This window comes from Trachypithecus francoisi, unplaced genomic scaffold (genome assembly GCF_009764315.1).
Source record: "Trachypithecus francoisi isolate TF-2019V2 unplaced genomic scaffold, Tfra_2.0 Lachesis_group7, whole genome shotgun sequence".
Lineage (NCBI taxonomy): Eukaryota > Metazoa > Chordata > Mammalia > Primates > Cercopithecidae > Trachypithecus > Trachypithecus francoisi.
Genome location: NW_022681472.1, coordinates 50998576 through 51026382, shown reverse-complemented (window position 1 = coordinate 51026382; position 27807 = coordinate 50998576). Strand labels below are relative to the sequence as shown.

The 27807-nt window shown below is 46.5% G+C and overlaps 1 long non-coding RNA gene across 4 annotated transcripts; it reads right to left on the bottom strand.

Moving 5' to 3' along the window:
- On the bottom strand, positions 1 to 27807 carry LOC117079138. Of its 4 annotated transcripts, none has more exons than XR_004435275.1 (4): positions 27671 to 27807; positions 10670 to 11849; positions 10281 to 10333; positions 1 to 499 (listed from the first exon to the last, which is right to left on the bottom strand). It is a non-coding gene; the product is annotated as an uncharacterized LOC117079138 (long non-coding RNA). The 4 variants fall into 4 exon arrangements; XR_004435277.1 differs by lacking the exon at positions 27671 to 27807 and having other exon boundaries at positions 10670 to 10852; positions 10930 to 14957; XR_004435276.1 differs by lacking the exon at positions 27671 to 27807 and adding an exon at positions 12716 to 14957.

The window sequence follows — 27807 nt, the reverse complement described above, 5'->3', positions numbered from 1 at the left end:
TTCAGTCTTCTCAACACTTTTTATTGGTTCTATTTGTGTCCCCATTATCCAGATGAGGAAATCGAGACAGCTTAAATCGTTTGCTTTAGGCCACTTGGCTGAGAAGCAGCAAACCTATTTCCACCGAATCCCAGGCCAGCCGCTGAGTGCCACACTGCTGTGCTCAGCCTGCCCGCGAGGGCCCATGGGGACAGGGATGTTCTGAGAGCTATGGGGCGCTATTGGTCATATCCCAAGGCCAGTTCACCAAGAGAAAATGGGGATCCTTCCAAAAGTGTGCACACCTGCTTTGTACTGGCATGGTGGGCTGTGTTGGAAGTACCTTTAGGCCAGTAATTCTTAGTTGATGATACATCAGCATCATCTGGGATCTTATTTAAAATGCAGATATCTAGGTCCTAGCCACAGAGATTCGAACTCTGTCTGGGAGGCAGTTCAGGAATCCACTTGTGTAAAGTATAGCCAGTGATTCTGAGGCAAACAATTGGAGGGGACCGTGCTGAAAAGAAGGAAAGAGAAAGCCCTGAGTGAGGAAACCTCCCCCACCATCAGGATAAGCACCCCTCTTTGAGGGCGGCGGAGGCTGCATCCTGTGTGATATTTTGTCCTTTCTCCCATATCTGGAGAGTTTTGCTTCTCCTTTAAGACCTGCCTCCCGTGTCACACTTACTCTGTGCTGTCCCTCTCCACGGCTCCGGAAAGAATTCACCTTAGGAATTTCATAGACCTTTAAATCCAGGCTGTCCCTGGACTTAAAGGCAAAATCCAGGCAAGTGCCTCCTACACCCAAGGAGGATGCCAATAATCACCCTCAGTATCCCTTCTGGGGAACCCGGCGCCACCCCCGATCCTGCCCACAGAGCCCTCCGGCAGCTGCTGCCACATGACTGCAGCTGCCACACTCCATGCTGTGATTTAGTGCTCACCACGTCCCTAACACCGGACTAGGCTCAGGCAGTTCAGAAAAGGGTCTGGCAGGGCCACTGTTCTCGAGGGGCCTGGAGTCTTGGCCTGTGTGGGTGTGGGGCGTGGGCATACACCTCTGGAGCATGAACAGTGCCTGCCAGTCCTTCTTTCTGGAGCCACGGAGAAGGACTGGAGCATTTTCTTTATCCAGTTGGCTCAAATGGTAGTTTTCTCTGCCTAAATCTCTGGGGGTGATTCACCCTAAGGTGAATAAGTTACAAGTCCTAGGCTGCTGTCTGCTGAGCTGCAGCTGGACGGCCCGAAAGCTGGAGAAAGCCCAGCTGCTGAGCTGAGGCTGGGTGGCCTGAGCAGATGTCCAAAGACTGGCAGACACTGTTCATGCTCCAGAGGTGATATGCCCACGCCCCACATCCACACAGGCCAAGACTCCAGGCCCCTCGAGAACAGTGGCCCTGCCAGACCCTTTTCTGAACTGCCTGAGCCTAGTCCGGTGTTAGGGACGTGGTGAGCACTAAATCACAGCATGGAGTGTGGCAGCTGCAGTCATGTGGCAGCAGCTGCCGGAGGGCTCTGTGGGCAGGATCGGGGGTGGCGCCGGGTTCCCCAGAAGGGATACTGAGGGTGATTATTGGCATCCTCCTTGGGTGTAGGAGGCACTTGCCTGCTACATGTTTGCCAGCTGTGTTCATTCCCTGGGGCTGCGGCAACAAATTACCACAAACTTGGTGGTTCCCAACCACAGAAATTTATTTGGTCACGGTTCTGGAAGCCAGAAGTCCAAAATTAGCATCACTGAGCCAAAATCAAGGTGTTAGCAGGGCCACACTCCCTCCAAAGCCTCTAGGGGAGAAGCTTCCTTGCCTTTTCCAGCTCCTGGGAACCCTAGGCATTCCTCGATTGGTGGCTGCATCACCCCAATCTCTGTCCCCGTTTTCCCATGGCCATCTTCCCCATGTGTCATAGTTCCCTCTTCTTTCTCTTATAAAGACAATAGATTCAGGCTGGGTGTGGTGGCTCATGTCTGTAATCCCAACACTTTGGGAGGCTGAGATGGGCACATCCCTTGAGCCCAGGAATTTGAGACCAGCCTGGACAACGTGGTGAAATCCCAACTCTACACAAAATACAAAAATTAGCCAGGCCTGGTGGTGCACACCTGTAGTCCCAGCTGCTCAGGAGGCTAAGGCGGGAGGATCTCTTGAGCTCAGGAGGTGGAGGCTGTGGTGAGCTGAGATGGTGCCACTGCACTCCAGCCTGGGCAACAGAGCGACCATGTCTCAAACAAACAAACAAACTGAAAAAAAGAGACACTAGATTTAGAACCACCCTAAATCCAAGATGATTTCATCTCCAGATTCTTAACTACATCTGCAGGGACCCTTTTTTCTTTTCTAAATAAGCTCATATTCACAGTTACTGGGACATATTTGGTGGTGGGGGGACACAATTCAACCCACTGGGCCAGGCTTGCACTAAATAAACGTCAGTGGTTAAGTACTTCCTCCACCCATCCCTTCCCCACGCAAACCTTTCAACACCTAATGCCGGCACATCTCTGCTTTTACCATGGATGGGCCTGCCTTGGTGTCAGTTTTGCCTCATCGCAGGCCTTCTCTCTAGCCATGAGGACAGCAGGGGATGTGGAGGGCCAAGAGGGCCAGAAATCCTCCTGCTCCAAAAGGATGATACAATGAGCACCAAACCAGCTCACTGTGTTGAGTGTGCCCAGGTTTGCACCAGAGTCGGAACCCAGTGCATGCATGGGAGCCAAGGCCATGGTGAGGTGCCCTTGCCCCATGGACTCATGTAGTCCCCTGTGAGCAGCATGTGCCACCAGAAGCTAAGCCTCTCCTGCTCGCAGGTCACCCACATCACAAAAGGCAGTATTATACGCCAGGCTGCAAATGCCTGCCCTTCAATCCCCCTCCACCGCCTTTTGTGCAATCCGGCCTGCTACCGCTCATTTCACTTCTCTGAACCTCACTGTAAAATCAGCCTGGTAGTAATACCTATAGGCTTAAATCCTTTCTGCAGCCAAGCATCAATAAGTAAATGCATTCTTCCTCCAAGGTTCGTGGAGCAGGGTAAATGAGTGAGTGTGAAAGCTCCAGGCCCACAGTAGGCATTGCATCAACTTCTCATATGGAATAAACAGCATCTGACAACACCGCAGGTGTGTCATTCGGTATTCACTGGCTTTGGACACGCTCCTTATCTTTAACCTGCACCTGCACACTGGTAACTCCAAAATCTTTATCTGCCTCCTACGTATCTGACTGCCTGGCCCACCTCCATAGTTAAACGCCTTATCCCCCACCCCTCACCTGCTCCTTCCCCTATCAGCTGGTTCTAAAGGAGTAACACTGCCAGTCCAAACACCTGACTGTCCCATCACCTTCTCCTTCACCCCCAAATCAGTCACCAAGTGCTATTGGTTCTTTTTCCTTAATATTCCTCCAACCTCTTTCCACCTCATGTCCACCTTGTCTTCACATGTTTAAGGCCACGTCATTTCTCACCTGACATATTGCAACAGCTTCCCTTCTTAGTCCCTTCCCTAAGGGACTTTTGTCTTCCCTAAGGGAAGGGACTCCTTTGTACCATGTTATACCATGAACAAAATGTGAGCAACATCCTCAATAATGTTTTATTGGAACATACCAAAGTGTTCTTCTTGTGGCCATCTCTTCCAAGAGCTTAACATGAAACTCAACATAGTTGAGTTTGTTGACAAGGCTGACATTTCTAAGATATGGATCTGATCATCTGCCAGGATGGTATAGAGCCTGTGGGCAAAAGCCCAAATTCGTCAGCAGGGCTGCTAGGCCCTTGTGACTAGCCCAGCCTACCCCTCCAGCTGAATCTCCCTTCCTCCCCCTAAACCACAGCCACACTGAGCCCCACCCTCCTTCATTTCTGCATGACTTTGCTAAGCTGTTGCCTTTGCCTAGAACATTGTTTTATCCATTCCTCATGATTAATGTTATTGACCCTTATTCAACCTCTAAGACTCAGCTCCTTCAGAAGGCCTTCCTCGCCTTCTCTCTCCAGGCTCCTATAGCATCTCGTTCTGTGCTTCACACAACATTTACCAAATTATGTCAGAAATGCCTATTACTTATCTGCCTCACAAGTGGCACATCCCTATACCCTGCCCCAGACTGTGAGCTCTTGGAAGTTAGAGACTGTGTCTCTTCTCTCTATATTCCCACCAAGCACCTGGCCCAGTATCTGTCAATAGTCAGTGCCTTGATAAATGTTTGTTGAAGTCTTAAATGCCAAGGACAGAGCAATAGGATGTTGCAAGATATAGAGCCTGTGGTTGATTTTTATTTAAAAATACCATGTTATACCATGAACAAAATGTGAACAACATCCTCAATAATGTTTTATTGGAACATACCAAAGTGTTCTTCTTGTGGCCATCTCTTCCAAGAGCTTAACATGAAACTCAACATAGTGAAGATCTTCTGCTAGGAGACTGGGCTAATGTAGTCCTTCATAGAACTTTCTGGGATCAGCATCAATACACACAAGAATCATTGCTAAAAAAGTAGTCAAATAGCATACCCTTAGGAAGCCGAGATTTTGATAGGATCTAGATCACTATCAGCTCAAGGTTAAATTTCCTGAGTAGGGCTCAGAGAACACACATCCTGTGTGGTCGGTTAGAGAAGAATCAAGTGTTTAGGATAACAGGTGTACAGGTGGCATGGATTTGGAAGGCTGAGCAGCCTGTTAAAGAGATGAGGCCTGCCCTATCTCCACCTGTAGGTAGGTCACAACCTCCTTTACAGAAACCCTACACTTCAGTTATGCTGGATATTCACTTTCCCTAAATACATCTTGCACCTTTCCTTACCTCTGACATTTTCTGGAAGGCAGCTGAATGCCCTCTCGTTCTAATTTTTACTTAGCAAGGCTCTATTTATATGCCAAGGTCCAACTCATTGTGATAGAGTAATGGAGATAATAATACCTGTTATCTGTTTCTTCCACATTAAACTTTTGGCTGGGCACTTGGCCACCTGGCTATCGACTACATTTCCCCATCTCCTTTGTAACTAGATGTGCTAAATGACCAACTTCTGGCCAACAGGATATGTGAGCCACTTCTGGGTCCGGGCCTTAAAACACCTGTTGCATATTCCTCCATCCTCTCCACCTCCATAAGCTGGAACACTAATGTGGCAATGACCAAGTTTTAGCCATACAGATGAGGCCAACACCCTGTGGAACACTGGAGCAAAGTAACAAGATAGAGCAGAACTGAGTCCCCGAATGACCTTGTGGAGCTGAGCTATCCCAGCAGCCTCAACTCCCACCTACATCTGCACAATCACAGGAGAGAGAAATACAATTGTATCTTAAGATTGATCTTATATAAATCACTGTGTTTTGGGGTCTCTGCACTTTAACTTAGTTAATTATACATAATTTCCTCTGGGAAGCTTCCCTAAGAGTTCTGTCTGAAGTCCCAATATGCCTGTGTGGTGCTAATGCTTTCACCACACTCCACGTGGCATCACAGTGACCTCCGTGCATGTTGGTATGTCCCTAGTGGACTCTAAGATTCCTGAGGGCAAAGGCCACATCAGTTTCATTTTTCATATCCCCCAGAGTAGTTAGCACAGTGTCCTGTGCATGGAAGTCACATTTGTTGAAGAAATGAGAGAATAAACAGTACTTGCCACTCGAATACTCTTTTTAGAGGTGAAACAAAGATAGCAGCAGCAAAGTCAATACACACCATAGTTAAACGGAAACCAGAGAGAAAGCAGCTGGCAAATAAGAAGCCTGGTGCGCTGAACTGGGGATGGTAATTCTCCAAAAATAAATGTATTGTGGCAACAACGCCTGAGGAGACTTAGGGAAAAACACAGATGGTTACTGCAGCCCTGGATCAGAGCCTTCCTTCCACTCAGTGACCCTGTGTCCCTCAGAAGACCCCGGTGGAGGTGGCCACGTGCTCTCAGCACCTGGATTATCACTTCTGCAGACTGGACAACCACGCTGTGGGCACTTGTCCATAGAGCCAGACCTGGAAATAGAGTTTCTCAGAGGGACCCGGAGAGGGGCACCAACTGTATTCTCCCAGGCCATCCCAGAAAAGTGGAAGAAGAGAGCATTTCACAGACCATCAGGAAAACACTCAACCATAAGGGTGTGGGGCTCGGGGCCAGACTGTCGGGTTTGAACCCCAGCTCTGCCACTTACCAGCTGAGCAACCTAGGATGAGTGACTTCACCTCTCTAAACCTCCATGTCCTCATAGAAATGATAATACTGCCTAGTCGTGAGGTTGTTGCAGGATTGAGTTTATACATTAAGGCACGCTTTATTCCCAAAATGGGTTTTTTGAGTACAAAATACCCATTTGGGGTAACCCTTTGTACAATACAGCAAACAAAATACCAATTTTCCAGGTTTTAAAAAAAGAACCTGAGGCTCAAAAAGATTACATGATTCGCCAGAGGTCTCGGTCAGAGAACAGGCTCCAGGCTCTCCCTCTAAACCTTGTGCTAACGGGGAGCTCTGCAGCCTTTACCTGGGTGCTCTCATCCTGGGTCCTGGCCTCAGGAGGGAGCAGTCCCAGGAGGCTGAGAGCTGAGGGTGCTGTAATGCCCCCTCCTGTTTCAGTGGTTTCTCAGGAGTCGAGGGTGAGGAACCCGACCTCTGCTGGCACCACCTACCTGTCGCCCATCCCCAGCAGGCCCCAAGGAGCTGAAACCTCTGTCAGCCTGGGTCTGGGCCAAGAGGATGGGATGGGGGCACCAGGAAAATGCCTGGATGTTTGCTGATAAAAATGGATGAAAATATGTGAGGGGACCTGAAAGGCATGGATGACATTTTGAGCAAGTGTTAAAGGAGGGGATGCATGAGGAAGTGTAAAGGAGAACATGGAAAAAGTGTGCTTGGGCAGGGCCAGAGCACAGGTGCTTCCTGCGGTGTCCTGGCCCTTTAGCTGAGGTAATAGGAATAAAGCCAGGCTCTGCGTGAGAGACAGCAAGAGAGAGAGAGAAGCAGAGACACAGATGTGAGCGGTAGACAGAGAGTCCTGATGTCAAGGAGACATACAGTGAGAAAAGGAAGGATGGAGGGAGAAGAGAGAAAGAAGGGAAGGGGAAGAGGGGGGACGAGAAGAAAGAGAGAAACAGAGGAGAGAAGAGAGACAGAGAGCCACCCAGCACCCCCAAAGCTGTGGCTGCCTTCGCCATGTCTGACTTTCAAAGTGCCATCCCCTTTGCCCCTACAAACAAACAAAAAGAGAACAGCGGCTTCTCTTCCTGAGGAATGTGCTGGAATGTTCTGATCGCTGGGTGCTGACTGGTATCCTCAGCCTTGGGTCCTGGCTAAGGACTCCACTCCCCACTTTCCTTCCTCTTCCTGACAAGATCCCCTCCCTCTTCCCTGAGCTCTGTTTCTTCCATGAGGTTGAAGAAAAATGCCGTCGTGGTCCCCTGTCTGCTTACTCAGTGTGTCAAGCAGGAGTTCTCGGCTCCAGTGTGCCATGGAGGGCCTTGGGGAGAGGTCACATACCATTCCCATCTCCAGGTGAGAGTCACATAAAAACCAAGATCCAGACCACACGGCATGCCCACCACGGGTGGAGAGGCCTGGAAGCTCCTCTGTCCCTCAGGGACTCCACCATCTTCCAGGGCCCAGCAGACACAGCAGTGACTGCAATCATGGCTCCCCTCTAGCCTGAAAGAGTGCCATCCCTGTAAAGGGCTGGCAGCTCTCTGGCCTGCTATTTCCAGTCCCCACCCCACACCCTCGGCTGCAGGTCTCTGAGGCCCCTGGAGCTTGGCAGCTTCACACTTCACCCCATGAACTTCCTTCCGGGTCAGGCTGGACTCCAGGCCAGGTTCCTCCACTGCCCTTGTGTTGAGTACAGGAGAAACTTGAGCCAACACCTGACCTTGGGCTAGCTCCCTCCTCACATCTGCTTTGGATATTCCAGTCTCCTCCTGCCCAGGCCTGCCTCTTAGCAGGGCCAGCAGGATGTGCTGGAGAATTCCTGAACCCCAACAGCTGCATCCCCAGCTCAGTACCTGGACAACATGAATCCACCCCCATCGTCAATAAGGTTCTTTCAGAGCTGCCGGCTCCCTCTGGAGAAGGCCTTTTCCACCCCTGTTCTTTGAGGCCCACAGCTAATTCTGAGTCTTATTATAACTGTATTCCCAACAGGTGTGACACACAGCAGGTGCATAATAAAGATTCCTGGATAGATGACTCAATTTCTGACTCCTGGAATTCTATAGACCATTTTTTTAAAGTCCTCTTTTTGTGCAACTGCAGTGCAGCTCAGCCTTTTCCTACCATTTCTGCCACAGGCACAGGAGCACTGAGGACCCTCCTTGACCTCCTGGATCAGAAAGGCAGAGGAAATGCTGTGCAGAAGTCAAGGTATCAGTGGGCTGACCTCCCTCCGGAGGCTCCAGGGGAGAATCTATTCCTCGCCTCTTCCAATTGCTGGTGGCTGCTGGCACACCTTGGCTTGTGGCCACATTACTCCAATCTCAGCCTCCATGGTCACATTGACTTCATTTCTTCTGTGTGCATCAAATCTCTCTGTGCTCCCTCATAAAAATACATGTGATTGCATTTAGGGCCCATGGATCAGCAATGTCATAAAAGACCCCAGTTCTTTCCCTGTCTCCTCTCTGCCATCTTTGGTGTGTTGACTTGACCCTGAAACTAATTTTCCTTATGGTCACAAGATAGCTGCCACTGTGCCAAATATTACATGCAGTCTCAATGAAGGCCAGAGATAAAATAGAATCATCTCGTCCTCGCCTCTGCCTTAAGAATAAGGAAACCTTTCTCAGAAGCTCTCTAGAAGAATGCCCCTTTCGTGCTTCCTTGGTCCTAATGGGTCACATGTCTATTCCTCAGCCAGTCCCTGGCAAGGAGAATGGAACGACCACCTTTGGCTTCCATTATAAGGATTCACACTGTGGGGTGGGAACATCCATACACTTATGTCAAGGAGAACAGATACCTGTTGGGAAGGAGGAAAGAGGGACATGTGCTGGGCAGGCCACCCAGGAACCCTTCAACAGTCTCTGTGACAGCTTCTCTTCCTGCTTCCTCTGCTACTCTGATCATTGTTTCTTGGTGTCCTCTTTCTCTGAAGGTCTGAATTTTTATTTCCCTGAGTGTTTTATGCCCAGATGTTTTCTGGTCTTACTCCACATGCTCTCCCTGGCAGTCTCATTCACCCCTATCACTTTAATTTCCAGGTATAATCAAGTGTTCCTGAATGACAGCAATGGGGATACATTCTGAGAGATGAGTTGTTAGGTGATTTCATTGCTGTGTGAACATCATAGAGTGAATTTACACAGACCTAGATGTTATAGTCTGCTACACACTAGGCTGTGTGGTGTAGCCTAGTGTTCCTAGGCTACAAACCTGTACAACATGTTACTGAGCTGAATACTGTAGGCAACTTTAACACAGTGGTAAGTTTTTGTGTATCTAAATGGAGATAAACATAGAAATGGTGCAGCAAAAATATGGTAGCATCATCCTATATTACCATATGCAGTCTGTCGTTGAGCAAAATGTTGTTATGTGGCACATGACTGTATATGTCCCAAAGTCCAGATCTATATCTCCTGCTCTTACCTCTCTTTTGAGCTTTGGTGCCAAATATAAAACTATATGCTTCTGACATGAAGCCCCAAGAGATCCTCAAACTCCATGTGTCTAAAAGAGAACCGCCTTTCCCTTCCCAATTTTCTCAAAGTTGTTCTTCTTCTGTCTTGTGTCTGTGGTTTGTGTTAGTGGAATCACCTTCCACTCTTGACTACTCCTTCTACCACATCAAATTAGTTATCAAGCCCTGGGACTCAAGCCTGAAATCTCGAACTCATCCATCCTCCCTATCCTCATACTGTGCATAGGTTGGAGCCTCATCATGTCTCTCCTGGTGCATCACAACAGCTTCTCACCGGCCACTCTACCCAGCCACCCGAACAATATTTCCAAACCACAGGTCACATTAAGCCCCTCCTTACCCACATTCCCTGGCTTCTGAAAACACCCACTGGACCTTCCATGAGCAGGTCACGTCTTGGCCACACCTTCACCTCACCCCTTGCCCCCCTCACTCTGCATTCCAACAACAGTGAGCTTCCATAAGACGTCACCTCTCTGAGCCTTTGTGCGTGCTGTTTCCACTGCCTGGTGTGCCCTGCAAACTTCTATTCTTCCTTTAAAACCTGGCTTAGTCAGCACCTCCTCCAGAAAACCTTCCCAGAATCCCCCCTTTTAAGTGAACCAGTGCCTCCTCTGTGCAACAGCTTTTTTCATTCATTCAATAAACATTTCCTGGGTACTTACCATGTGCCAGGCACTGGGTTACAACAAGGAACAAGACTGACACAGCTCCTGCCCTGCAGGAGGGAAAGGAAAAGGAATCACAGGTTTATAAGATTGTCGAACAAGAGCAATTGGCATAATGAAGGGAAGGGCCTCGGGGAAGACTTTCATGGGCACCTGAAATACAACTAGGAGCTTATCAGAGGAAGGGGAGAAAGGGGTTCAGGCAGAGGGAACAGCAAGTGGCAAGGCCTTGAAGTGGGAAGGAACATGGTACATCTGGGAAATATCAAGATGACAAGTCTGAACCTTGTACAGACCTAACTTGTTGGTCTCCTCGTAATGGGTTCACCTGCCCACCCGCCCTACCAGGAGGAACCCCTAGAGGGTGGGCTTCACATCTGACTCACCTCTGCCTCTTACCAGCCGCAGGACAGTGCCCAGGGAGAGCTCAGGACGTTTCTGATGAAGGAAGTGAAAATGGACCTAACAAAAGTATCGCTTGTTGTTACACTCAGGGTTGGGGTCTAGCCCCAGCTGAGGTCCGAAAGGAGTGGGTGGATGAGCAGATAGCTGAAAGAACATTCGGGGGGCTGAAGGCAGGTGAAATGTAATTTTATTCAGGAGCTCTCTCATCAGCAGCTTACACTAGCTCTTTTACACTGTTCACCTTTATTTTGGCTGCCTGCTCCGGCTCAGCGGTTCCTCTCAGCAGCCAGCTCCCACACACACCTGCGTGGCCAGCTCTCCCTTGCCTTCAGGGTCAGCAGCTGAACTCCTTCTCTCTCTGGGTATGAGTAGGCTGAGCTGTGTCCTGGTTCCCCCATCCATCTGCAAAGTCGGACAGCTCTGGCTCTCTCTCTCTCTGGGTGCAAGTGCGCCTGTACGGAGTCAGCAGGCCAATTATACCTTTTACAGACAATAGTGGCATAGGGCCAAGGCATGGCCTTCGCATGTTATGGCTACATGGCTGTGATAACAAGCAGAGCTATATGCCTGCACTCTAAACTCACTGAGTCATGCAGGCCTGGTTATCCACCTCGGCCTATTCTTAACCAAAGCACATCCATATACCTTACACGTGTAAACTGGGAGGTTCTCTGTCCAGGCAAGCTTATCCTCAGGGAAGGGGTTGGGATGGAACTCCCTTTCCCCAACTCATGTTCATGCCAGACTCCCCAGCAGGCATCTGGCCTCATGGGCAGCAGGAGTGACACTGCCACCACTGACCAGCTCCCTTCAGGTTTCCATCCCCTTTGTGAGTGTGGCAGATAGCCACCTCCTGATCCCCACTACCTGTAGCTGCCACCAATACAGAAAAGAGGGAGGGGCACTTTGCTACTGGATCCAGGATTCTGAAATGAGGAGTTGATCCCGGATTATCCAGGTGGCCCTAATAAGGCGGAGGCACACACAGGAGAGGAGAAGGCAATGTGGCCGTGGGGGCAGAGACTGTGACTACAGCCAAGAAACACCACAGCTGCTGCAGCCATCAGAGGCTGGCTCCCCTAGAGCCTCCAGAGGGAGCGCAGCCTGCCAGCACCTTGATTTCAGCCAGCAACACTGATTGTGGACTTCCGGCCTTCAGAACTGTAAGAGAAAAAATGCATGTTGTTATAAGCCACCAGGTTTGCAGTATATGTTACAGGAGCCACAGGAAACTAAGTCAGTGAGTGGCCTCATAGGATTCAACAAACATTTAGCAAGTGCCATACATGGCAGGCACTGTCATAGGTGCCAAGGTGCAGCTGTGAACAGGACAGGGCAGGCCCTGCCCCGTGGAGCTGCAATCCGGTCAGATTACTGCCTGAAAGAGTGGTGCTTCCAGTAATTATGGATGAGCATCACAGGTAAGCAGGAAGCAAAAATGGTAGCTCAAAAAAACCACACAGACCTCCATAAAATAGTGCCAATTCCTGTGCAAATTATATACAAATGCATTTGTTAAGACAGATGTCACCTTCAGAGAAAACACAAGACTATCTAGATCCCAGATGCACCCCAGAAAGCCTGAGGGAACAGTACAGGTCAGAGGGAGCGGGCAGAGTCCCAGACACATTGCCTTTCTTCCCCTTCAGGGGGTTCGGCCTCCTGCAAAGGAGTCAGGTACAGTCATCACCATTGCAGCTGCAGCCCCACAGAAATGGCTTAACCCCTCAGGGAGGGCCCATAAAGGAAAGCGCCCTGAAAGAGCGGCTTTCCAATGTTTACACAGAGATTGCATGGAATTTACACCAAACTTCAGGGTGAGGTCATGACCCTGGGTGAAGGCTTACTTCAGATGAGTCAACACACGTTGGACCTCAGAGACTCCAACAAACAGCTTGCCTTCCCACAAGTAAGTTGGTCACATCAGGCGGGCAGTGACCTCATGTAATCGCCCAGTGTGGTGTACTCCACAACAGCCATCCCAAAGCTGGTTAAGCTCCCTGTACAACCTGGGCATTACCAGATACCTGATTCTGCAAAATATCTGCTGATCTTCTTGACCACAGGACTTGCTCTGTCTGAACAACCTGGGAGGAGGAGTCGGGGTGGGGCAGGGTGAGGGAAGTGGCCAGGACCCTCCTCATGCTGCTCCTGCTCCCTCATCCCATGACCCTGGTGAGCCCCAACCTCCAGGCCAGGCTTAACAACACCCCTTCCTTCCATCTCTTTTGAGGATTAAATGAGACAACAGATGAAAATACACTGAAAAGTGTTAGGTGCTAAACCCCGGCCGAGTGATGTTTTTAACCTGGAACTACTCAGTTGCCTCTGAAAGCAATGAACTCTATGCTGTCTTTGCAAGTACAAAAAGAAATCTTCCACTAAATTGTGTTTCAGTGGCTACAACTATGTGTTAGCTAATTCTTCCACCCTCTCACCTACCTCCAACTGCTCCAAGTGTGCAGCTCTGTGGCAGTTTCAAGAGTCGGGTCCTGTGTAGTAAAGAATTGACCTTATCCAGAGATGTCCGGCCATTGCCAGAGGTTCCTGGGAGGTACCTCTAAGCCCTGGGGATGTCCTGCCTGATAAGAGTATCTTTGTTTGCTTGGGGAGTGTTGAACCATATTGAAAAGCCTAACAGCATGATTTATGCTGGGGGTTTTCAGCCACAAAGCATCAGCTTGACCTTCAGAAGGGCTGGAGATGAACGGTCAGTCACACAGGGAGTCCACCATGTCTACCTGCCTGAGACCCAGTAAAAACTCTGTACACAAAGACTCAGGTGAGGCTCCCTGAGGGGCGGTATTCCATGTGTACTGTTACCTATCCTGGCCAGGAAGAGTTGGCGCTGCCCATGAGTCTACTGGGAGAGGACAGCTGGAAGCTTCCCTTTCGGGACTTTCTGCTCCATACACTTCGTCCTTTGGCCCATTCCCTCCACTGAAATAAACCATAAGTGTAACAGCTTTCAGTTGGGAAGTCCTCCTGCTGATTTATCAGATCTGAGTGTGGTCAGACCTAATCCCCTCCCACTACCCCTCAACAGACAATTGGTGTCAGAAGTGAGGTGATCCTGGGGACAGCCTTGTACTCTGTAACTTCTTAACTCTTTTTGTACCACGGACGCCTTTGGCAGTCTGGTGAAGCTGTGAACTTTTCTGAAGATGATTATTAAATGCATAAAATAAGATATATAGTATTCAAAAAAACCAGTTATGTTGAAATGTATCAAAATATGTGCTTCTTTATTAAGATATTAAATAGGTTATAGTAGAGATTTACTATCTAACATAATTTTGAAGTAGCAACAAACAGCCAATATTTCAAGATATCTGCAACAACTATAAAGAGATGCAGATTTAAACCAGGCATGGTGGCTCACACCTGTAATACCAGCACTTTGGGAGGCCAAGGCAGGCAGATCACTTGAGGTCAGGAGTTTGAGACCAGCCTGTCCAACATGGCAGAACCCAGTCTCTACTAAAAACACAAAAATTAGTCAGGCATGGTCATGGGTACCTGTAATTTCAACTATTCGGGAGGGTGAGGCAGGAGAATCGCTTGAACCCAGGAGGCAGAAGTTACAGTGAGCCGAGATGGCACCACTGCACTACTCTAGCCTGGGTAACAGAGTGAGACTCTGTCTCAAAAAAAAAAAAAAAAAAAAAGATGTAGATTTATATTAGTGTCAGCATCACAGGTGATGTATTTTGTTTCCTACATTCATAATTGAAATTAATTCTAAATTTCAGTTAGAGGTCAGTGAAAATAAAGGTCTAATGTTTTTATCTCATCCACAGTCACAAACCCCATAAATTCTATCCCCAGACGGGTCCAGAGGCACCAGATGAAGAAGCCTTATCTAGGGCTTGGATGATTATCTCACCCTTCCTAGCAGCTTAAGTTGAGCTATCATTGTCAATGTTGTTTTTAATAATAATTGTAGCTCATCCTCATTGAGCATTAGCTCTATGCCCAGCATAATGAATGTGAAAGTGCCATACACATATGAACCATCATTTTTATGTCATATCACTTAACGAGCTTTCTGATGGAGTTAGGAAAACAAGAGCTATCGATTTCGGCATGCTTAATATGGGCGAGGCACATACCAAGCACTTACAATGCATTCTTTCATTAGGCCTCACAGCAACCTGATGAGGTGGAACTGTCATTCCTCCCATATGATAGACAAGGAAAGTGAGGCTTTGAGAGTTTAAGCAACTTACCCAAATGATAAGGCTAGTAATTGGTGGAGCAAGAAATTCAAATCAGAATGGCACTCGGCAAACCAGGATGGCCATGGCGGTGCCACTGGATGACCTGACCACAGTGGTCCTGTGTCCAGACAGAAAAGACTGACCACTGAATGCAAATAGAGATAACTCAGCACAAGGTCCTGAACTGCATGGATTAATAAGTCAATGATTACTGAGGCTGTGGGGAAGTTTTTGTGCTAATCATTAGTGTTCCGATTCCAGAACCATGGGGGTCACAAAGATTAACCTGCTCAGTGAAGAGCTTCTTGGTTTCTCTAAGGGTGCCCTTCATTGGCACACAAAGGATCCTGTGGGTGCTTCACAGCCTAGCAGCATCCTCAGTATCAGGCCATGTGGTCTTTGCTGTCTCCAAAATCATCATTATCATCATCATCATCATCTCAGAAGGTTCTTACTTGGAATGTACTGCAGATTCTACAGAGCAGCAATTGGCATCCAAGCCCATTCAAGGACCAGGATGCCCTACAAAGGCAAAGGCAGATGGGGAGGGGAGGGCTGAGACAGAGGCAGGGAAAAACAAACCTTACAACAAGACAAAATACAATACAGGAATGGAAATGATGTGGCACCAATGCCACCACTCCCCATTACCACATGCAGTAGCAGAGATGCTACTCATAGTAATACTCATAGGACACTATATAATTTCCCCTTAAATGAGCTTGATGCAGCCTCAGAATCCTTCTCAACACAGCTCTCTAGGTAGCTACAACCAACTGGTTGAACTTGACCTACAGGTTGCAACCTATTTTTCATCGGATCCATGATACCAAAAGGAAAGGAGAAAAGTTATACTCTTGAAACAATGACATAAAACAAGAGTAGCTAACACTTATCGAGCATTTATTCATGCCAATTCCTGTTCTAAGCACTTTACATGTATTACCCACATTTTCTTCTCACTACAACAATCTTATGATGTGAATACTATTGTTAGCCCCATTTTCCATAAGAGAAACCTGAGGCACGAATCAGTTGTTCCATATGACTTGTTCCATGTCACCCAGTGAGAAGGAAGTAAAGTTAGGTTTTGAATCCAGGTGTTCTGGGTCTAAAACTTGCATATTTAATTAGCCACTATGCTGTACTCATCCTGTCCATGTGCTGCGGGTGTTTTTAGCTATTGATAATCGCAAAAGACAAAGATGAAATGGCTTTATAGTTTTGCATGTTGATATAAGCAAAAGTGACATATAACATTCTAAAAGACTGTTCTCTAAAGTTTTCAGAGAGATGCTTTTGTCAGTCAATGCATTTTGCTCTGGTCCTGCTTCTCAATGTGGCCAATCTCTTCACTTTTTACTTCCCCAATGCAGCTCATCTGTATGCCCAGAGCTGGCCATACCAGAGCCCAGCACACAGCATCTACATTGAAGACTCCCGGCTGAGGCAGGGCCTCCCCGCTCTCCCTCCTCACCTTGTCAGGTCCTCCAGTGCCTGTGTATTTTCCCGACCCAACTGTTTGCCTAATTACAGATCCCTGGCACAGTCTAAACTGGCCCAGCTAGACCTGGAAGTCCCCAGAATCCAGGTATTCTGTTAACATCAGGTGTAGAGGAGAACAGAGGCAGAGAAAGCCAGCTCCACCCCTGCCCATGGTGCTGATGGCAACAAGTCAAATCTCCAAGAAAACAAGTTCAGTGCCAGAATCCAAGTACTTAACTCTGCCACCATATAACATCTTTTATAGACAGAACTGAGGGGAGCTTTAGGAGAGGGATACAACCCATCTCAGCAACAGAAAAAAACCCATACATGCCCTTGTAGGTAGCTGCTCTTGGCAGCAGAAACAGGCGTGTCCTTTGAGATGGCCCCAAGGTCACCTCCAATCCCCCTCAAGGCTCCAAGCTCAGTGACTGCTGGCCAAGGCAGCCAGCAGGTGGCCGTGGCAGAGCGGGTGAGGTGCTGTCCACTTTGCCTCCGTTTCCACTCAGACCAAGAGCACTGCCTCTTCTATGGGTGTAGGGGTAGAAATAAGAAGTAGATCAGCAGCTCTGCATGATTAGTTATCTATCAGCAGCTCTGCATGATTAGCGGTTCTAGTTATGACCCAGATTGGCATGGAGCCCACTAGGCTCCCACACCCAAATCCTGACAGGGAGTGAAGTAGAAGCAGAGTACGGGCGGGTTGGAGGATCTGGCTGGCTCAGTCCATCAAAACCAAGTCAGCATCAGCCGCCATTTGGAATTAACTCGACTTCCTCTCTTCCTACCACCCATGCAAAAGGCAAATTTTCAAAAACCCTATTTAAAGCTCTCCAAGCACTTTCAATACATTTTGTAGAGTGCTTTGCAGTATATAATATTATTCCTTTTGTATGTAGTATTTTATTTATTCTTATATGAAGTCTGAGAGCATGAGGGCAGATCTCTATGAGGAAGACAGAGTGGAAAAGCCACCAGCACACAGCAAGAAAGATGGCAGAAAAAAAATCCTAATCCAGATCGGACACACTACACCAAGCCAACTCCCCGCTGTGCTGATACCTCACAGGTGGTTCATTCATCCTGTAGAAGTTCCTGGGTGTACCAAGAAGCAGACGCAGAATTAGACATGGATCTCTGGGATCCCCTCATCCTTCCCTAATTGGCTGCCTGGCCCTTTGCCTCCCTCTTCCCTCACTCCCTCCACCCCCTCCCATCCTGGTAATTACCACTGGAGCAAATAAGTTAGGCCACTAGACACTCACCAACATTTGGTCAGCTTGCACCTAGCACTGGCAAGGCAGGGAGCAGCTGAAATGAGAGGGTTAGGCAACCCCGTCTCTACTGGGATTATAAATGTATAATTCTCTGCACTTATCTCTAGCTTTTTTGTAGAGAAAGCATTTCACAAATAGGTCAGGCTTAGGGTGAGTCAGACAGACAGAAGCCATTCACATCTGCTGAGGTCAAGAAAACCAGGTGGAGAGAAACATTCTCAGCAGTTCCCTGTGGCCAACGTGATCATGGTCATGTGCAATTCTGGTGAAAGCTTTGCTTTGGGAAGTTTTCCCGGAAGCTGTCCAGAGGGTTCCAGGCACATAACTTTGAAAGCACCCCATATTTTTCTTTTTGATGGTAGAAATTGGGATTGGTTCACCAAGCTGCTCAGATCCAGTCTCAAGAGATGCCCAGGCCCCCAGAGGTCACCAGGTTCATAGTGGTCCTTATTCTTGAGGTGCCCTCCACTCTCACTGTGGTGCCTAACCATTCTCCCTGGCACAGAAAAAAAGCAATACAGTAAAATGATGGCATAGTAAGATGTGGGTGTCACTCTTCCCAGAAATGATGCATCCACTTCAATAGAGGACACAGCAGGGATGGGTAAGAACTGGTAACTGGCTTATTGACCATTCTGGGCTCATGGTTGTATAACTGGGTATTGCCTTTACCTTTCCTCTCACCCTGCCTTTCAGACCTTCCCTCTTGGTTTTCTCTTCCCCAGCTTGGATGATATTTTGATAAGATTCTGAAACATTTTGGTCACTTTCAGATATTAACCAATGATGTTTATTTTTAGATATTAAAATTTCCAGGCCAGTCTAAATGAAAACTTGAATCACTTGACCCATGTAAGTTTTATTCCCTCTCCTTCATCTTCCCCCGTTTTCTACCTCCATGCCTGACCCAGAGTGCAAAAACCTGCCATGGGGAGGGTCATGGTCTCTTCTTTGTCTCTCCCCACATTTCTACTCCTCCTCACGTGTTTACCACGTACTTCAGGCTCTCCAGGTTCAGGGCAGGGAGGAGAGATGGAAAACAAAGGATAAAAGTGTTCTTTAAATAAGTTGGTTGGTTTTCTTCTCTCTTCTGGCTTCGAGTTACCAGATTTTGCAAAAAAAAAAAAAAAAATTAAAAGATGTCAAGTTAAATTGGAATGTCAGATAAACAACAAATACTCTTTTAGTATAAGAATGTCCCATGCACTACTTGGGCGTCCTGCTTTTTCTCTAGCAGCGCTCCATGGCTACTGGCTGCCTCCAGAGCAGGGCAGGTGGATTCGTTTCTCATGGCTGCTGAATTGTCTCAAACTCAGATGCATAAAATAACACACACTTGTTGTCTTGTAGTTCTGGAGGTCAGAAGTCTGACACAGGTAAGCAGGGCTGCCTTCCTTCCAGAGGCTCCAGGGGGTAATCCCTTGCCTTACTTTTTTCAGCTTCTAGAAGCCACCTGCATTCCTTGGTTTGTAATCCCTTCTCTATCTTCAAAGCCAGCAGCTTAGCATCTTCTCTCCTCTCTGACTTCTGCCTCCATCCTCGTATCTTACAGCAACCTGTGACTCTTATCACAACCCTTCTCTCTTATAGCAACTCTGTGACTGCACTGGGACCACCCAGATCATTCAGGATAATTTTCTCACCTCTAGATCTTTAACTTAAACACATCAGCAAAGTCCCTCTGGCCAGGTAAAACAGTATATTTGGAGGTTCTGGGATTAAAATTTGAATATCTTTGGGGAGCTGTTGTTCAGTAACTGTCTGGGCAGGCTCTTTCCCTATCCCTCAAGGAGAGGATTTTTGTGGATTTTTGGAGACCTGCTTGCTAGGGATCCCCAGCGTGCCCCATTCTCTGATCTAAGCAGCATGGGCCATACCCTCTCCAGCTGACTGCCTACAATTCCTCAGCTCCTGCTTGTAGGTACCCCCCACCGGGGCTCTTTCTGCTGGGGTCTCCTCTCCCTGGCAGACAGAAATCTTGAGTGGAGTGCTTTCAAGTCCCTGGGGCCTGGATACCACCCAAGGGATCATGTCACCTCGGACTCCAAAGAAACATTCCAGCCCTGGCCCCAACAAATTGTGGACGTGCATGCCACTCCCAGGCATTTAATGCTCAGATTCGGGAGGGAGCCACAGTGGGGAGCCATAGCAGGGAGTCGACACTCTTTCTCATTAAAGAAATCTGCTTTGAGCAATCTTTAGCCTTTGATTAAATCTAGACTGGAGGTGGATGAAGTGCCAAGACCAGGACTTGCAGGACCAGTTGGAATACTTCTTAGCAAGTTCTGCCTGGATGGTCTAGCACCTGTCTTTAAAATGTGTGTGTTGCGGGAAAAGAGGGGCGTGGCAAGGGAGATTGCCTGTTGTTCTAAGCTTTGGGTTTCAGCCAGTACCCCCAGACAACTGGAAAACTCTAGCATATCCTTCTGGACAAAAAAATTAAAAAAAAAAATCCAAAAGATAAATTTGCAGTAAAGTACAGGTGTTACCTATCCCAGAGGTACTTATGTCTTAAGAAAGGAGAGGGCAATGATTGACTCAAATATATGGATTGCTAATGAAAAAACTCCCCACATCAACAATAAATCCTCACAGGAAACGGTGACTCTTTCCCTGCATGCCTATACCTGGCCCAGCCTACCTGAACGAGGCATCAGAATTCTGCAGAGGAGCTGGGCCCTAAAACCCACCTGAGCTGACACAAACAGCCCAACAACGGCAGGTGGAAGGCAGTATGAATGGTGCTGGGATGGCCCACAGGCTTGGTTTGCATGCCCACTCTTAGTCCATGCAGGCTGCTGCAACCAAATACCATAACATGCTGACTTAAAGACAGCAGAAAAATATTTCTCGCAGTTCTGGAGGCTGGGAGATCCAAGATCAAAGCACTGGTAGATTGGGTGTCTGGTGAGGGCCCATTTTCTGGTTCATAGATGGTGCTTCTTGCTGTGTCCCAACATGGTAGAAGGGACCAGGGGTCTCTCTGGGGCTCCTTGGATAAGGGCACTAATCCCATTCAGGAGGGCTCCACTCCCATGATCTAATCACCTCCCAAAGCCCCCACCTCTTAATGCCACCTTGGGAGTTAGGATTTCAGCATATGAATTTTGGGGGGAAACAAGTGTTCAGATCATAGCCCCCACCCTGCAGGTTGGTGGTGGCCGGCTATATTTGGAAGAGTACTAAGGCTGCCTCCTGATGCAGCAAGAAAGAGTGCCACAATCAGTGTACAGCATCTGCCACGGCATGGGGGGCAGAGCAGTGGCTTGGGGCCCTCTGTGGCCACAGAGTCAGTCTTGGGTATGAATCCTGGCTCCCTCAGTTACAACTGCATGACACTGGGGGAGTTGCTTAACCTCTGGGCACCCATTTCTATAAACTGATAAAACCTGTCTATGATAAAGGGTTCTAATGAAGTTTGAACAAAGTGATGTTGACAGAGCACCTGGGCCTAGTAGCACCCAAGAAATGTCATTTCCCTTCTTTCCACACCTAGGATGCCCACATATCAGCGTTTGGGGGCACCTTTTCTTGGTGGCTATATATTAGTGGTCATAGAAACAAGGAGGAGTACTTACCATTTAAACTCTACATCACACAGATGCTAACCCATCTGTAACTGAGGACAGAGGCATCATTACATTCATCACTAGCCCTTCCCAGGTGTGACAAAATTCCTCTGGCATTGTTTTTTGGGTGTGCCTGCTAGCTGGAATTCTGCAGAGACAGGTTTTCAGCTTCTAAAAGTCAGGTGGTGGTTTTGCTGTGAGATAATATTACCCTCTCCATACTACACACACACACACACACACACACACACACACACACACACAATTATACACACTTCCTGGAGGCCAGGGGGAGGGGAGTAGAAACTGGAGCCCACCCCTCATCCCCCAGGACATCTACACAAAGCATGGCTTCATGGAAATCTTTTCAGCTTACTTAAGAGAAGCCATTTCCACCCGACTTCAGATCAGCCTTTGCCTTCTCTTATTAATATTTGGTTCTAGACTAGGCGCTTCTGTTGCATCTTTTCATTGTATCTTCCAGCAACCCCATGAATTGGGCATTTTATTATACAGATTTGCAGACAGAAAACTGGGGCATAAAGAAGTGCTGATCTGAGGTCACTGTGCCTGCACCGGAGCTGGATCCAGTTCTAAACCCCGGGGCCTCTGTTCTCCCCTTGGGAGAGCCACTCAACTATCCACCTGCATGTCACCCTGATACAAGTTAGTAAAAAGCTTGAAGTACATCGGTAACTTCTCCCCTCCTAAAGGTGACTGACAGCTTTGCAAGGTGTCTTTCCCTCCACCTCAAGCACTTCAAAAAGGCAGGAGAGTTCACTTGCACCCACCTGCTGACATCCCACTGTCATCCACTCGGGCAGGTGGGTCATCACTCACCCAGCCGGCGGGTAGGTCTCACAGCCAAAGAGTGAGATCTTCCTTTGTGTCAACAGGCCAGCATGATCCAGGAGGTAGCGGGTGGACAGTGCAGGTATCTGCAGTCCCTCTCCCTGTTCAGGAGACACAGCAGACACAGCACCCAGGGGATATCTGAAGGTGTGAGCCTGGGCTGCCATCTGCCCTCTCCCTTGATAATTCTGAAGGCCCCAAAAAGGCATCTCCACAAGAGGCAGACAGAAGGGGCTCATGACTTCAGGGGAGCCAGAATAAAGTGCTGACTCATAGTCAGGTGGGAGGAGAGCTCGAGAGGGGCGCGGGTTGGGGATGCAGCTTTGCAAGCATGGAGGTGCTAATCCCCTGTGCACCACTTGGCCCTCCCAGAGACCCAGAGGAAGGTGACGGATTAAGCTCTACATTAAGCTCCTGAAATGGATCAAATGCTGTCCTGGAGTTTCCAGGCTAAAAGGAGGCCCTGAACCTGGATGGTCACCGTAATACCAACAGCTCACAGTTGAACAGCCCTCGACCCTTGCCAGGGTGCTTCATAACACAAGCTCAAGCCAGAAAACTTGGTGAATCTACGTCCTCGGCCTTTGTGCATCTTCTGTACCAGCCCAGCAAGCATGTGTTGATTGAATGAGTTCATGGAAATTAATGAGACCCTCACAATGAACCGAAAGATGGTAAGGGTTACAAATTCATGTGTACACATGATCAGCAGGGAAGGAATGACATTTGTTGAAGGCAAGAGTACCAGATTTAGCAAAGAAAACGACAAGATTTCCAGTAAATTTGAATTTCAGGAAAACAGCAAATAATTTTTTTGTCTTTTTTATGTTAGATTTACTGTGCTCTTCTACCGAAACAAATAATTTTTTTAGTATAACAATGTTCTGTGAATATTTGGGTTATATTTATACTAAAAATGCCTGTTGTTTATCTAAAATTCAGATGTAACTGGGTGTCCTGCATTTATCTGGTGACCCCACTTGGGGGGTCTACTGTGCATCAGATGCTGTCTGCACATCTCTCCTTCTGTCCTTATACAGCCCTGGGAGGGAGCGAAAGTTAGTTATGTCGACCCGACTGTATGGATGAGCAAAAGGATACATTGAGAGGTAACCTGATTTGCTTAAGGTCCCACAGTTCAGAAAGGCTGGGTGGGCACTGGAACCTTGAGCCTCTGGTCTCCCTGTCGAGGGCTGCTTCCCCAACCCTTCTTTTTGGTGGGAAGGGGGTTTGTAAACCAAGAAGAGGCTGTGGTTGGCGCTGAGCTGTAGGGGATCCCACATCACTATGGACAGAAGCGCAGGTACATGAGCCAAGTCCGCCAGCATTCCTGCGGGCAACACCACACAGGCAGGTGGGGCACAGGTCCAAGAGCCCTGCCACCACGGTTCACAATGAGTGCCTTTGTACCCAAGTGGGGGTCCTGTGTGGAATGCCTGGATGCTACACTAATAATAACAACCTCAATAATAATAACAATACAGTGACAACAATAGCAATAGGTCATATGTGCCAGGCATATAACTTTTTGTATCCATTACCTGTTCAATCCCCACCACTACCAAAAAACATTAATCTTATTAGTATTGCTAATAGCTACCATTTGTTAAGTATGACGATGTGCCAGACTTACACTGATATTTTGTGTTATTATCTCACTTAACACAAACAACAATCTTATCAGGGAAGTACCATTATCCATGTCTCAGATGAAGATCAGAGAAGTTAAGAATGTGCCCAAGATCACACAGCCATCACAAATCAAACCTAGGTCTGCCTCATTCAGAGACCTATTGCCTTCTGCTTCTCCACCAAACCCTGGTGGGATTTCAAAGAGGCCCGTGGAGCTCTTACCAAGGCAGTTTGTCCCTGTCGAGGGCAGGGAGAAGGAATAAGGCAATGACAGTTCCAGCCTGCTCTTCCACGCCCCTTCACCCAGACCAAGGGATCTGTGTCAAAACACACCTCGCTTCCCCGTGGGCAAATCCATCCTGGAGTAAAACTTCAAAATAAGTCTGTGGCCCATAATGCCACTAGTTTGTAAATTCTCACAGGGAGTGCCCCTGCCTCTCCCATGATTGCTGGCCCCTTCCTTACATAAGCCAAGCTAGTGAGGGCCTGTCATGGGTCTCATGGCCACCTTCCCACTGAGGTCAGTTTCCAGCTCCATGCCCTATGGCCTGGTTGGATTAATGAGCAAAATGATATGACCAAGAACCCGTAGGTTTCCTGCGAATTAGAAACCAATGTGTCAATCTTCCCAAATTAATTTATGGCTTCATTAATTTCATTTAAAATTCAAATGGGATATTTTTAGTGAAATCTCACAAATTTGGAAGAATAAACAAGAAATGTAGGGGGAAAATAGTATTGATTAGTGACTGGTGCTTCTTCCTTTTAATATGTATTAAATTAAAACTGCAAGTATAAGCAAGTCATAGGCAGACACATTAACAGAGCAGAATTAAGAATCTAGAATTGTATCTTATACAAAGAACTTGACATATGATAAAGGGTACACTTCAGATCAACAGTGAAGTGATGAATTATTTAACAAAAGGTTGCGAGGAAATGAAAACTTGGAAAAATACTAATTTAAAATACTGTGTCACTTCACAGTCAAAACCCTTCCAGGTAATTGTCAAAATGTAAAAAAATTAAAAAAGGGAAGAACTACATAAGCATAAAAGAAACCACAAAGAAAATGATCAATTAATTTAACCACTACCAACTTAAAATTCGTACATTGTAAAATCTTAACAGTAACTCAGAATTTGCATGCTTGGCCAATTATCTCCTCAGGATGCAGTCAGATGATGGGACTCTCTAGGTCAATGAATACACCTATTTCCATGGTAACACATGCTGGCAAGCTGCCCTCCAGAAAGTCTGAGCCAATTACACCCCCAGCAACAGTTCCTTTGAACCCACTGCTCTCACACCGACCATACCTGATAACTGTGAATCTACCATCACCACCAACCTGGCAGCAAATCATGGACTACATTGTTTTAATCTGTATTCCCTTAATTATGAGTGAGAATGAATATATTTTCATATACTTATTTCTCATTTGTTTTTTTCTTTTATGAACTGCTCTTTTGATCACTTTTTAATTAAATAAACGTGTCTTTGTCAAATTAATTTGTAAATTTCTTTTGTATTATAGAGATATTAACCCAGTGTCACATGTATGGTTAACTTTTAAACTTTTTTTAGTTCATCGTTTGTATTTCAACTTTGTTCATTCCCCCTTTTTTCTTTTTTTTTTTTTTTGAGACGGAGTCTCGCTCTGCCGCCCAGGCTGGAGTGCAGTGGTGCAATCTCAGCTCACTGCAAGCTCTGCCTTCCGGGTTCACGCCATTCTCCTGCCTCAGCCTCCTGAGTAGCTGGGACTACGGGTGCCCACCACCACACCCAGCTAATTTTTTTGTATTTTTAGTAGAGACAGGGTTTCACTGTGTTAGCCAGGATGGTCTCGATCTCCTGACCTCGTGATCCGCCCGCCTTAGCCTCCCAAAGTGCTGCGATTACAGGCACGAACCACCATGCCCAGCCTATTCATTACTCTTAATATGCAAAAGGACTTTTAGAAAATGTTACTTATGTGAATCCATAAAATATTATTTTATAGTTGCTCTTTGGTATCATGACTTACGCACTTTAAGGCTAAAAACAGTCACCTACATTTCAGCATTTTATGGTTTCATTTTTCATATTTGAATTTTTTATTATTTTCCATTTATTTTGGTATAAAAAATGAGATAAGGATCCAGCTTTATGGTTTTCCTATTAATAAACAGTTGCTCTGGCTGGGAGTGGTGGCTTACGCTTGTAATCCCAGCACTTTGGGAGGCCAAGGCAGAAGGATGGCTTGAGTTCAGGAGTTTGAGACCAGCCTGGGCAACATGGCAAAACCCCGTATTTACAAAAAAGACAAAAATTAGCCAGGTGTGGTGGTGTGCGCCTGTTGTCCCAGCTGCTTGGGAGGCAGAGGTGGGCGGATCACTTGAGCCCAGGAGGTCGAGGCTACAATGAGCCAAGCTTACACCACTGCACTCCAGCACAGAGAGAGACCCCGTTTCAAAAACAAAACAAAAAAAGACAGTTACTCCAAACATTTGAGATGCCCCCTCTATCAGATACTAAATTCTGATATATATATATATATTTATATGCAAACGTACCCACACATATACATGCATGCTGACACACTCACTCACTCACTCGGATCTTTCTGAGCTAATTTGTTCCGTTGACCTGTCTTTTCCTGTATTAGTATCATGCACACTTAGTTACGATAGCTTTGTTTTAATATGTGGTAGTCATTCACTACAATGGCAGGCTTAGAACAAAGAATAATAATAATGACAATAATAATAACATTTACTGCGAGGAGTACCTCCATTTTACTTGTCTTTTCCATAATGGTCCTGGCTATTCTCATGCTGAGTTTCAGAATTCACTTGGAATCCCTTAGGGATTCCTTTTGAGACTACATAGGATTTATAGATCTGCTGGAAAATGTGCCTCTTTCTGACACCGGGGCTTCCCATCCAGTAACAAGACTTGTCTGTCAGTTCATTCTAGTCTTATTTCTCTCAAAACGGGTGCATAAAGATTTGATTTGACTTTGTTTGGCTTTTGACTTTGGTTACATGTATTCTTAGGTGTTTTATTTTATTGCTGCTGATTAATGAATGGAATATATTTTTCATTTTACTTTTAAATGGTTATTGCTGATATATAAGAAACTCTAAATTTTTATGTATGATTTTAAATATATATTAAATGTATGATTTTAAATATTTGTTTTACATATTTTTCAAATATTTATTTTATATATTTATTTTGTACAGTCTATTGAACTATGTTACTTCTAAAATTTCTTAGGATTCTCTTTGAAAGCAATCATATTATCTTCAAGTGAAGATAATTTGGCCTCTTTCTTGTCAATGTTGAGACATCTTGTTTAATTATCTGGCTCGTTGTGTTGACTAGGATTTTTAGAACAAGAAAATAATGATGACACTCGTCTTTTTAGACTTTAATGTGACTATGTTTAATTAAACATAATGCTGACTATTAGTTTGAGATTTTTTTAAATCACATGAATCTTCATATGACTTTTCAGTATCAGGATGATCATACAGGGTTTTTATATAAGGTTAGTTATATTAACAGATTTCCAAACATGTTCTAATCTCTACATTCCTGAAATAAATTTCACCTGGTCATGATACATTTCTTAAGCCATATTACTGGATTCTATTGTCAATATTTTGTTTGATATTTTTCATCAAGGTCTATAAGCAAGATTGAGATACAGGACTTATGTGTGTGCTCTGTGTGCTACTGTTTCTGTCTTGTGCAATTAAAGTGTGTGCCATGTTTTTTTGTTCAGGAAAATGCTTACACTGTAATGTAAATTTAGTATTTGACTTTATATGCAAAGCAAAAAACCAAAGGGCATCATAATAGCAACACTGGTTATCTGAGTGGTGGCATTAAAAGTGTTTTTTCTTCAATTCTATAATAACTGAGTATTATGTTTATAACAAAATGTTTGAGATACATACCACTAAAAGAGGCTCGAGAGAAATTAGCAGTTATCACTAGGAAGGTGAAATAAGGCACGATCTGGACCTTCTTCATCCTCTTGTAGCTCTCTTCAGCTATCAGCACTTCCACCTTCCTGCCCATCTCCCGCCCTGCT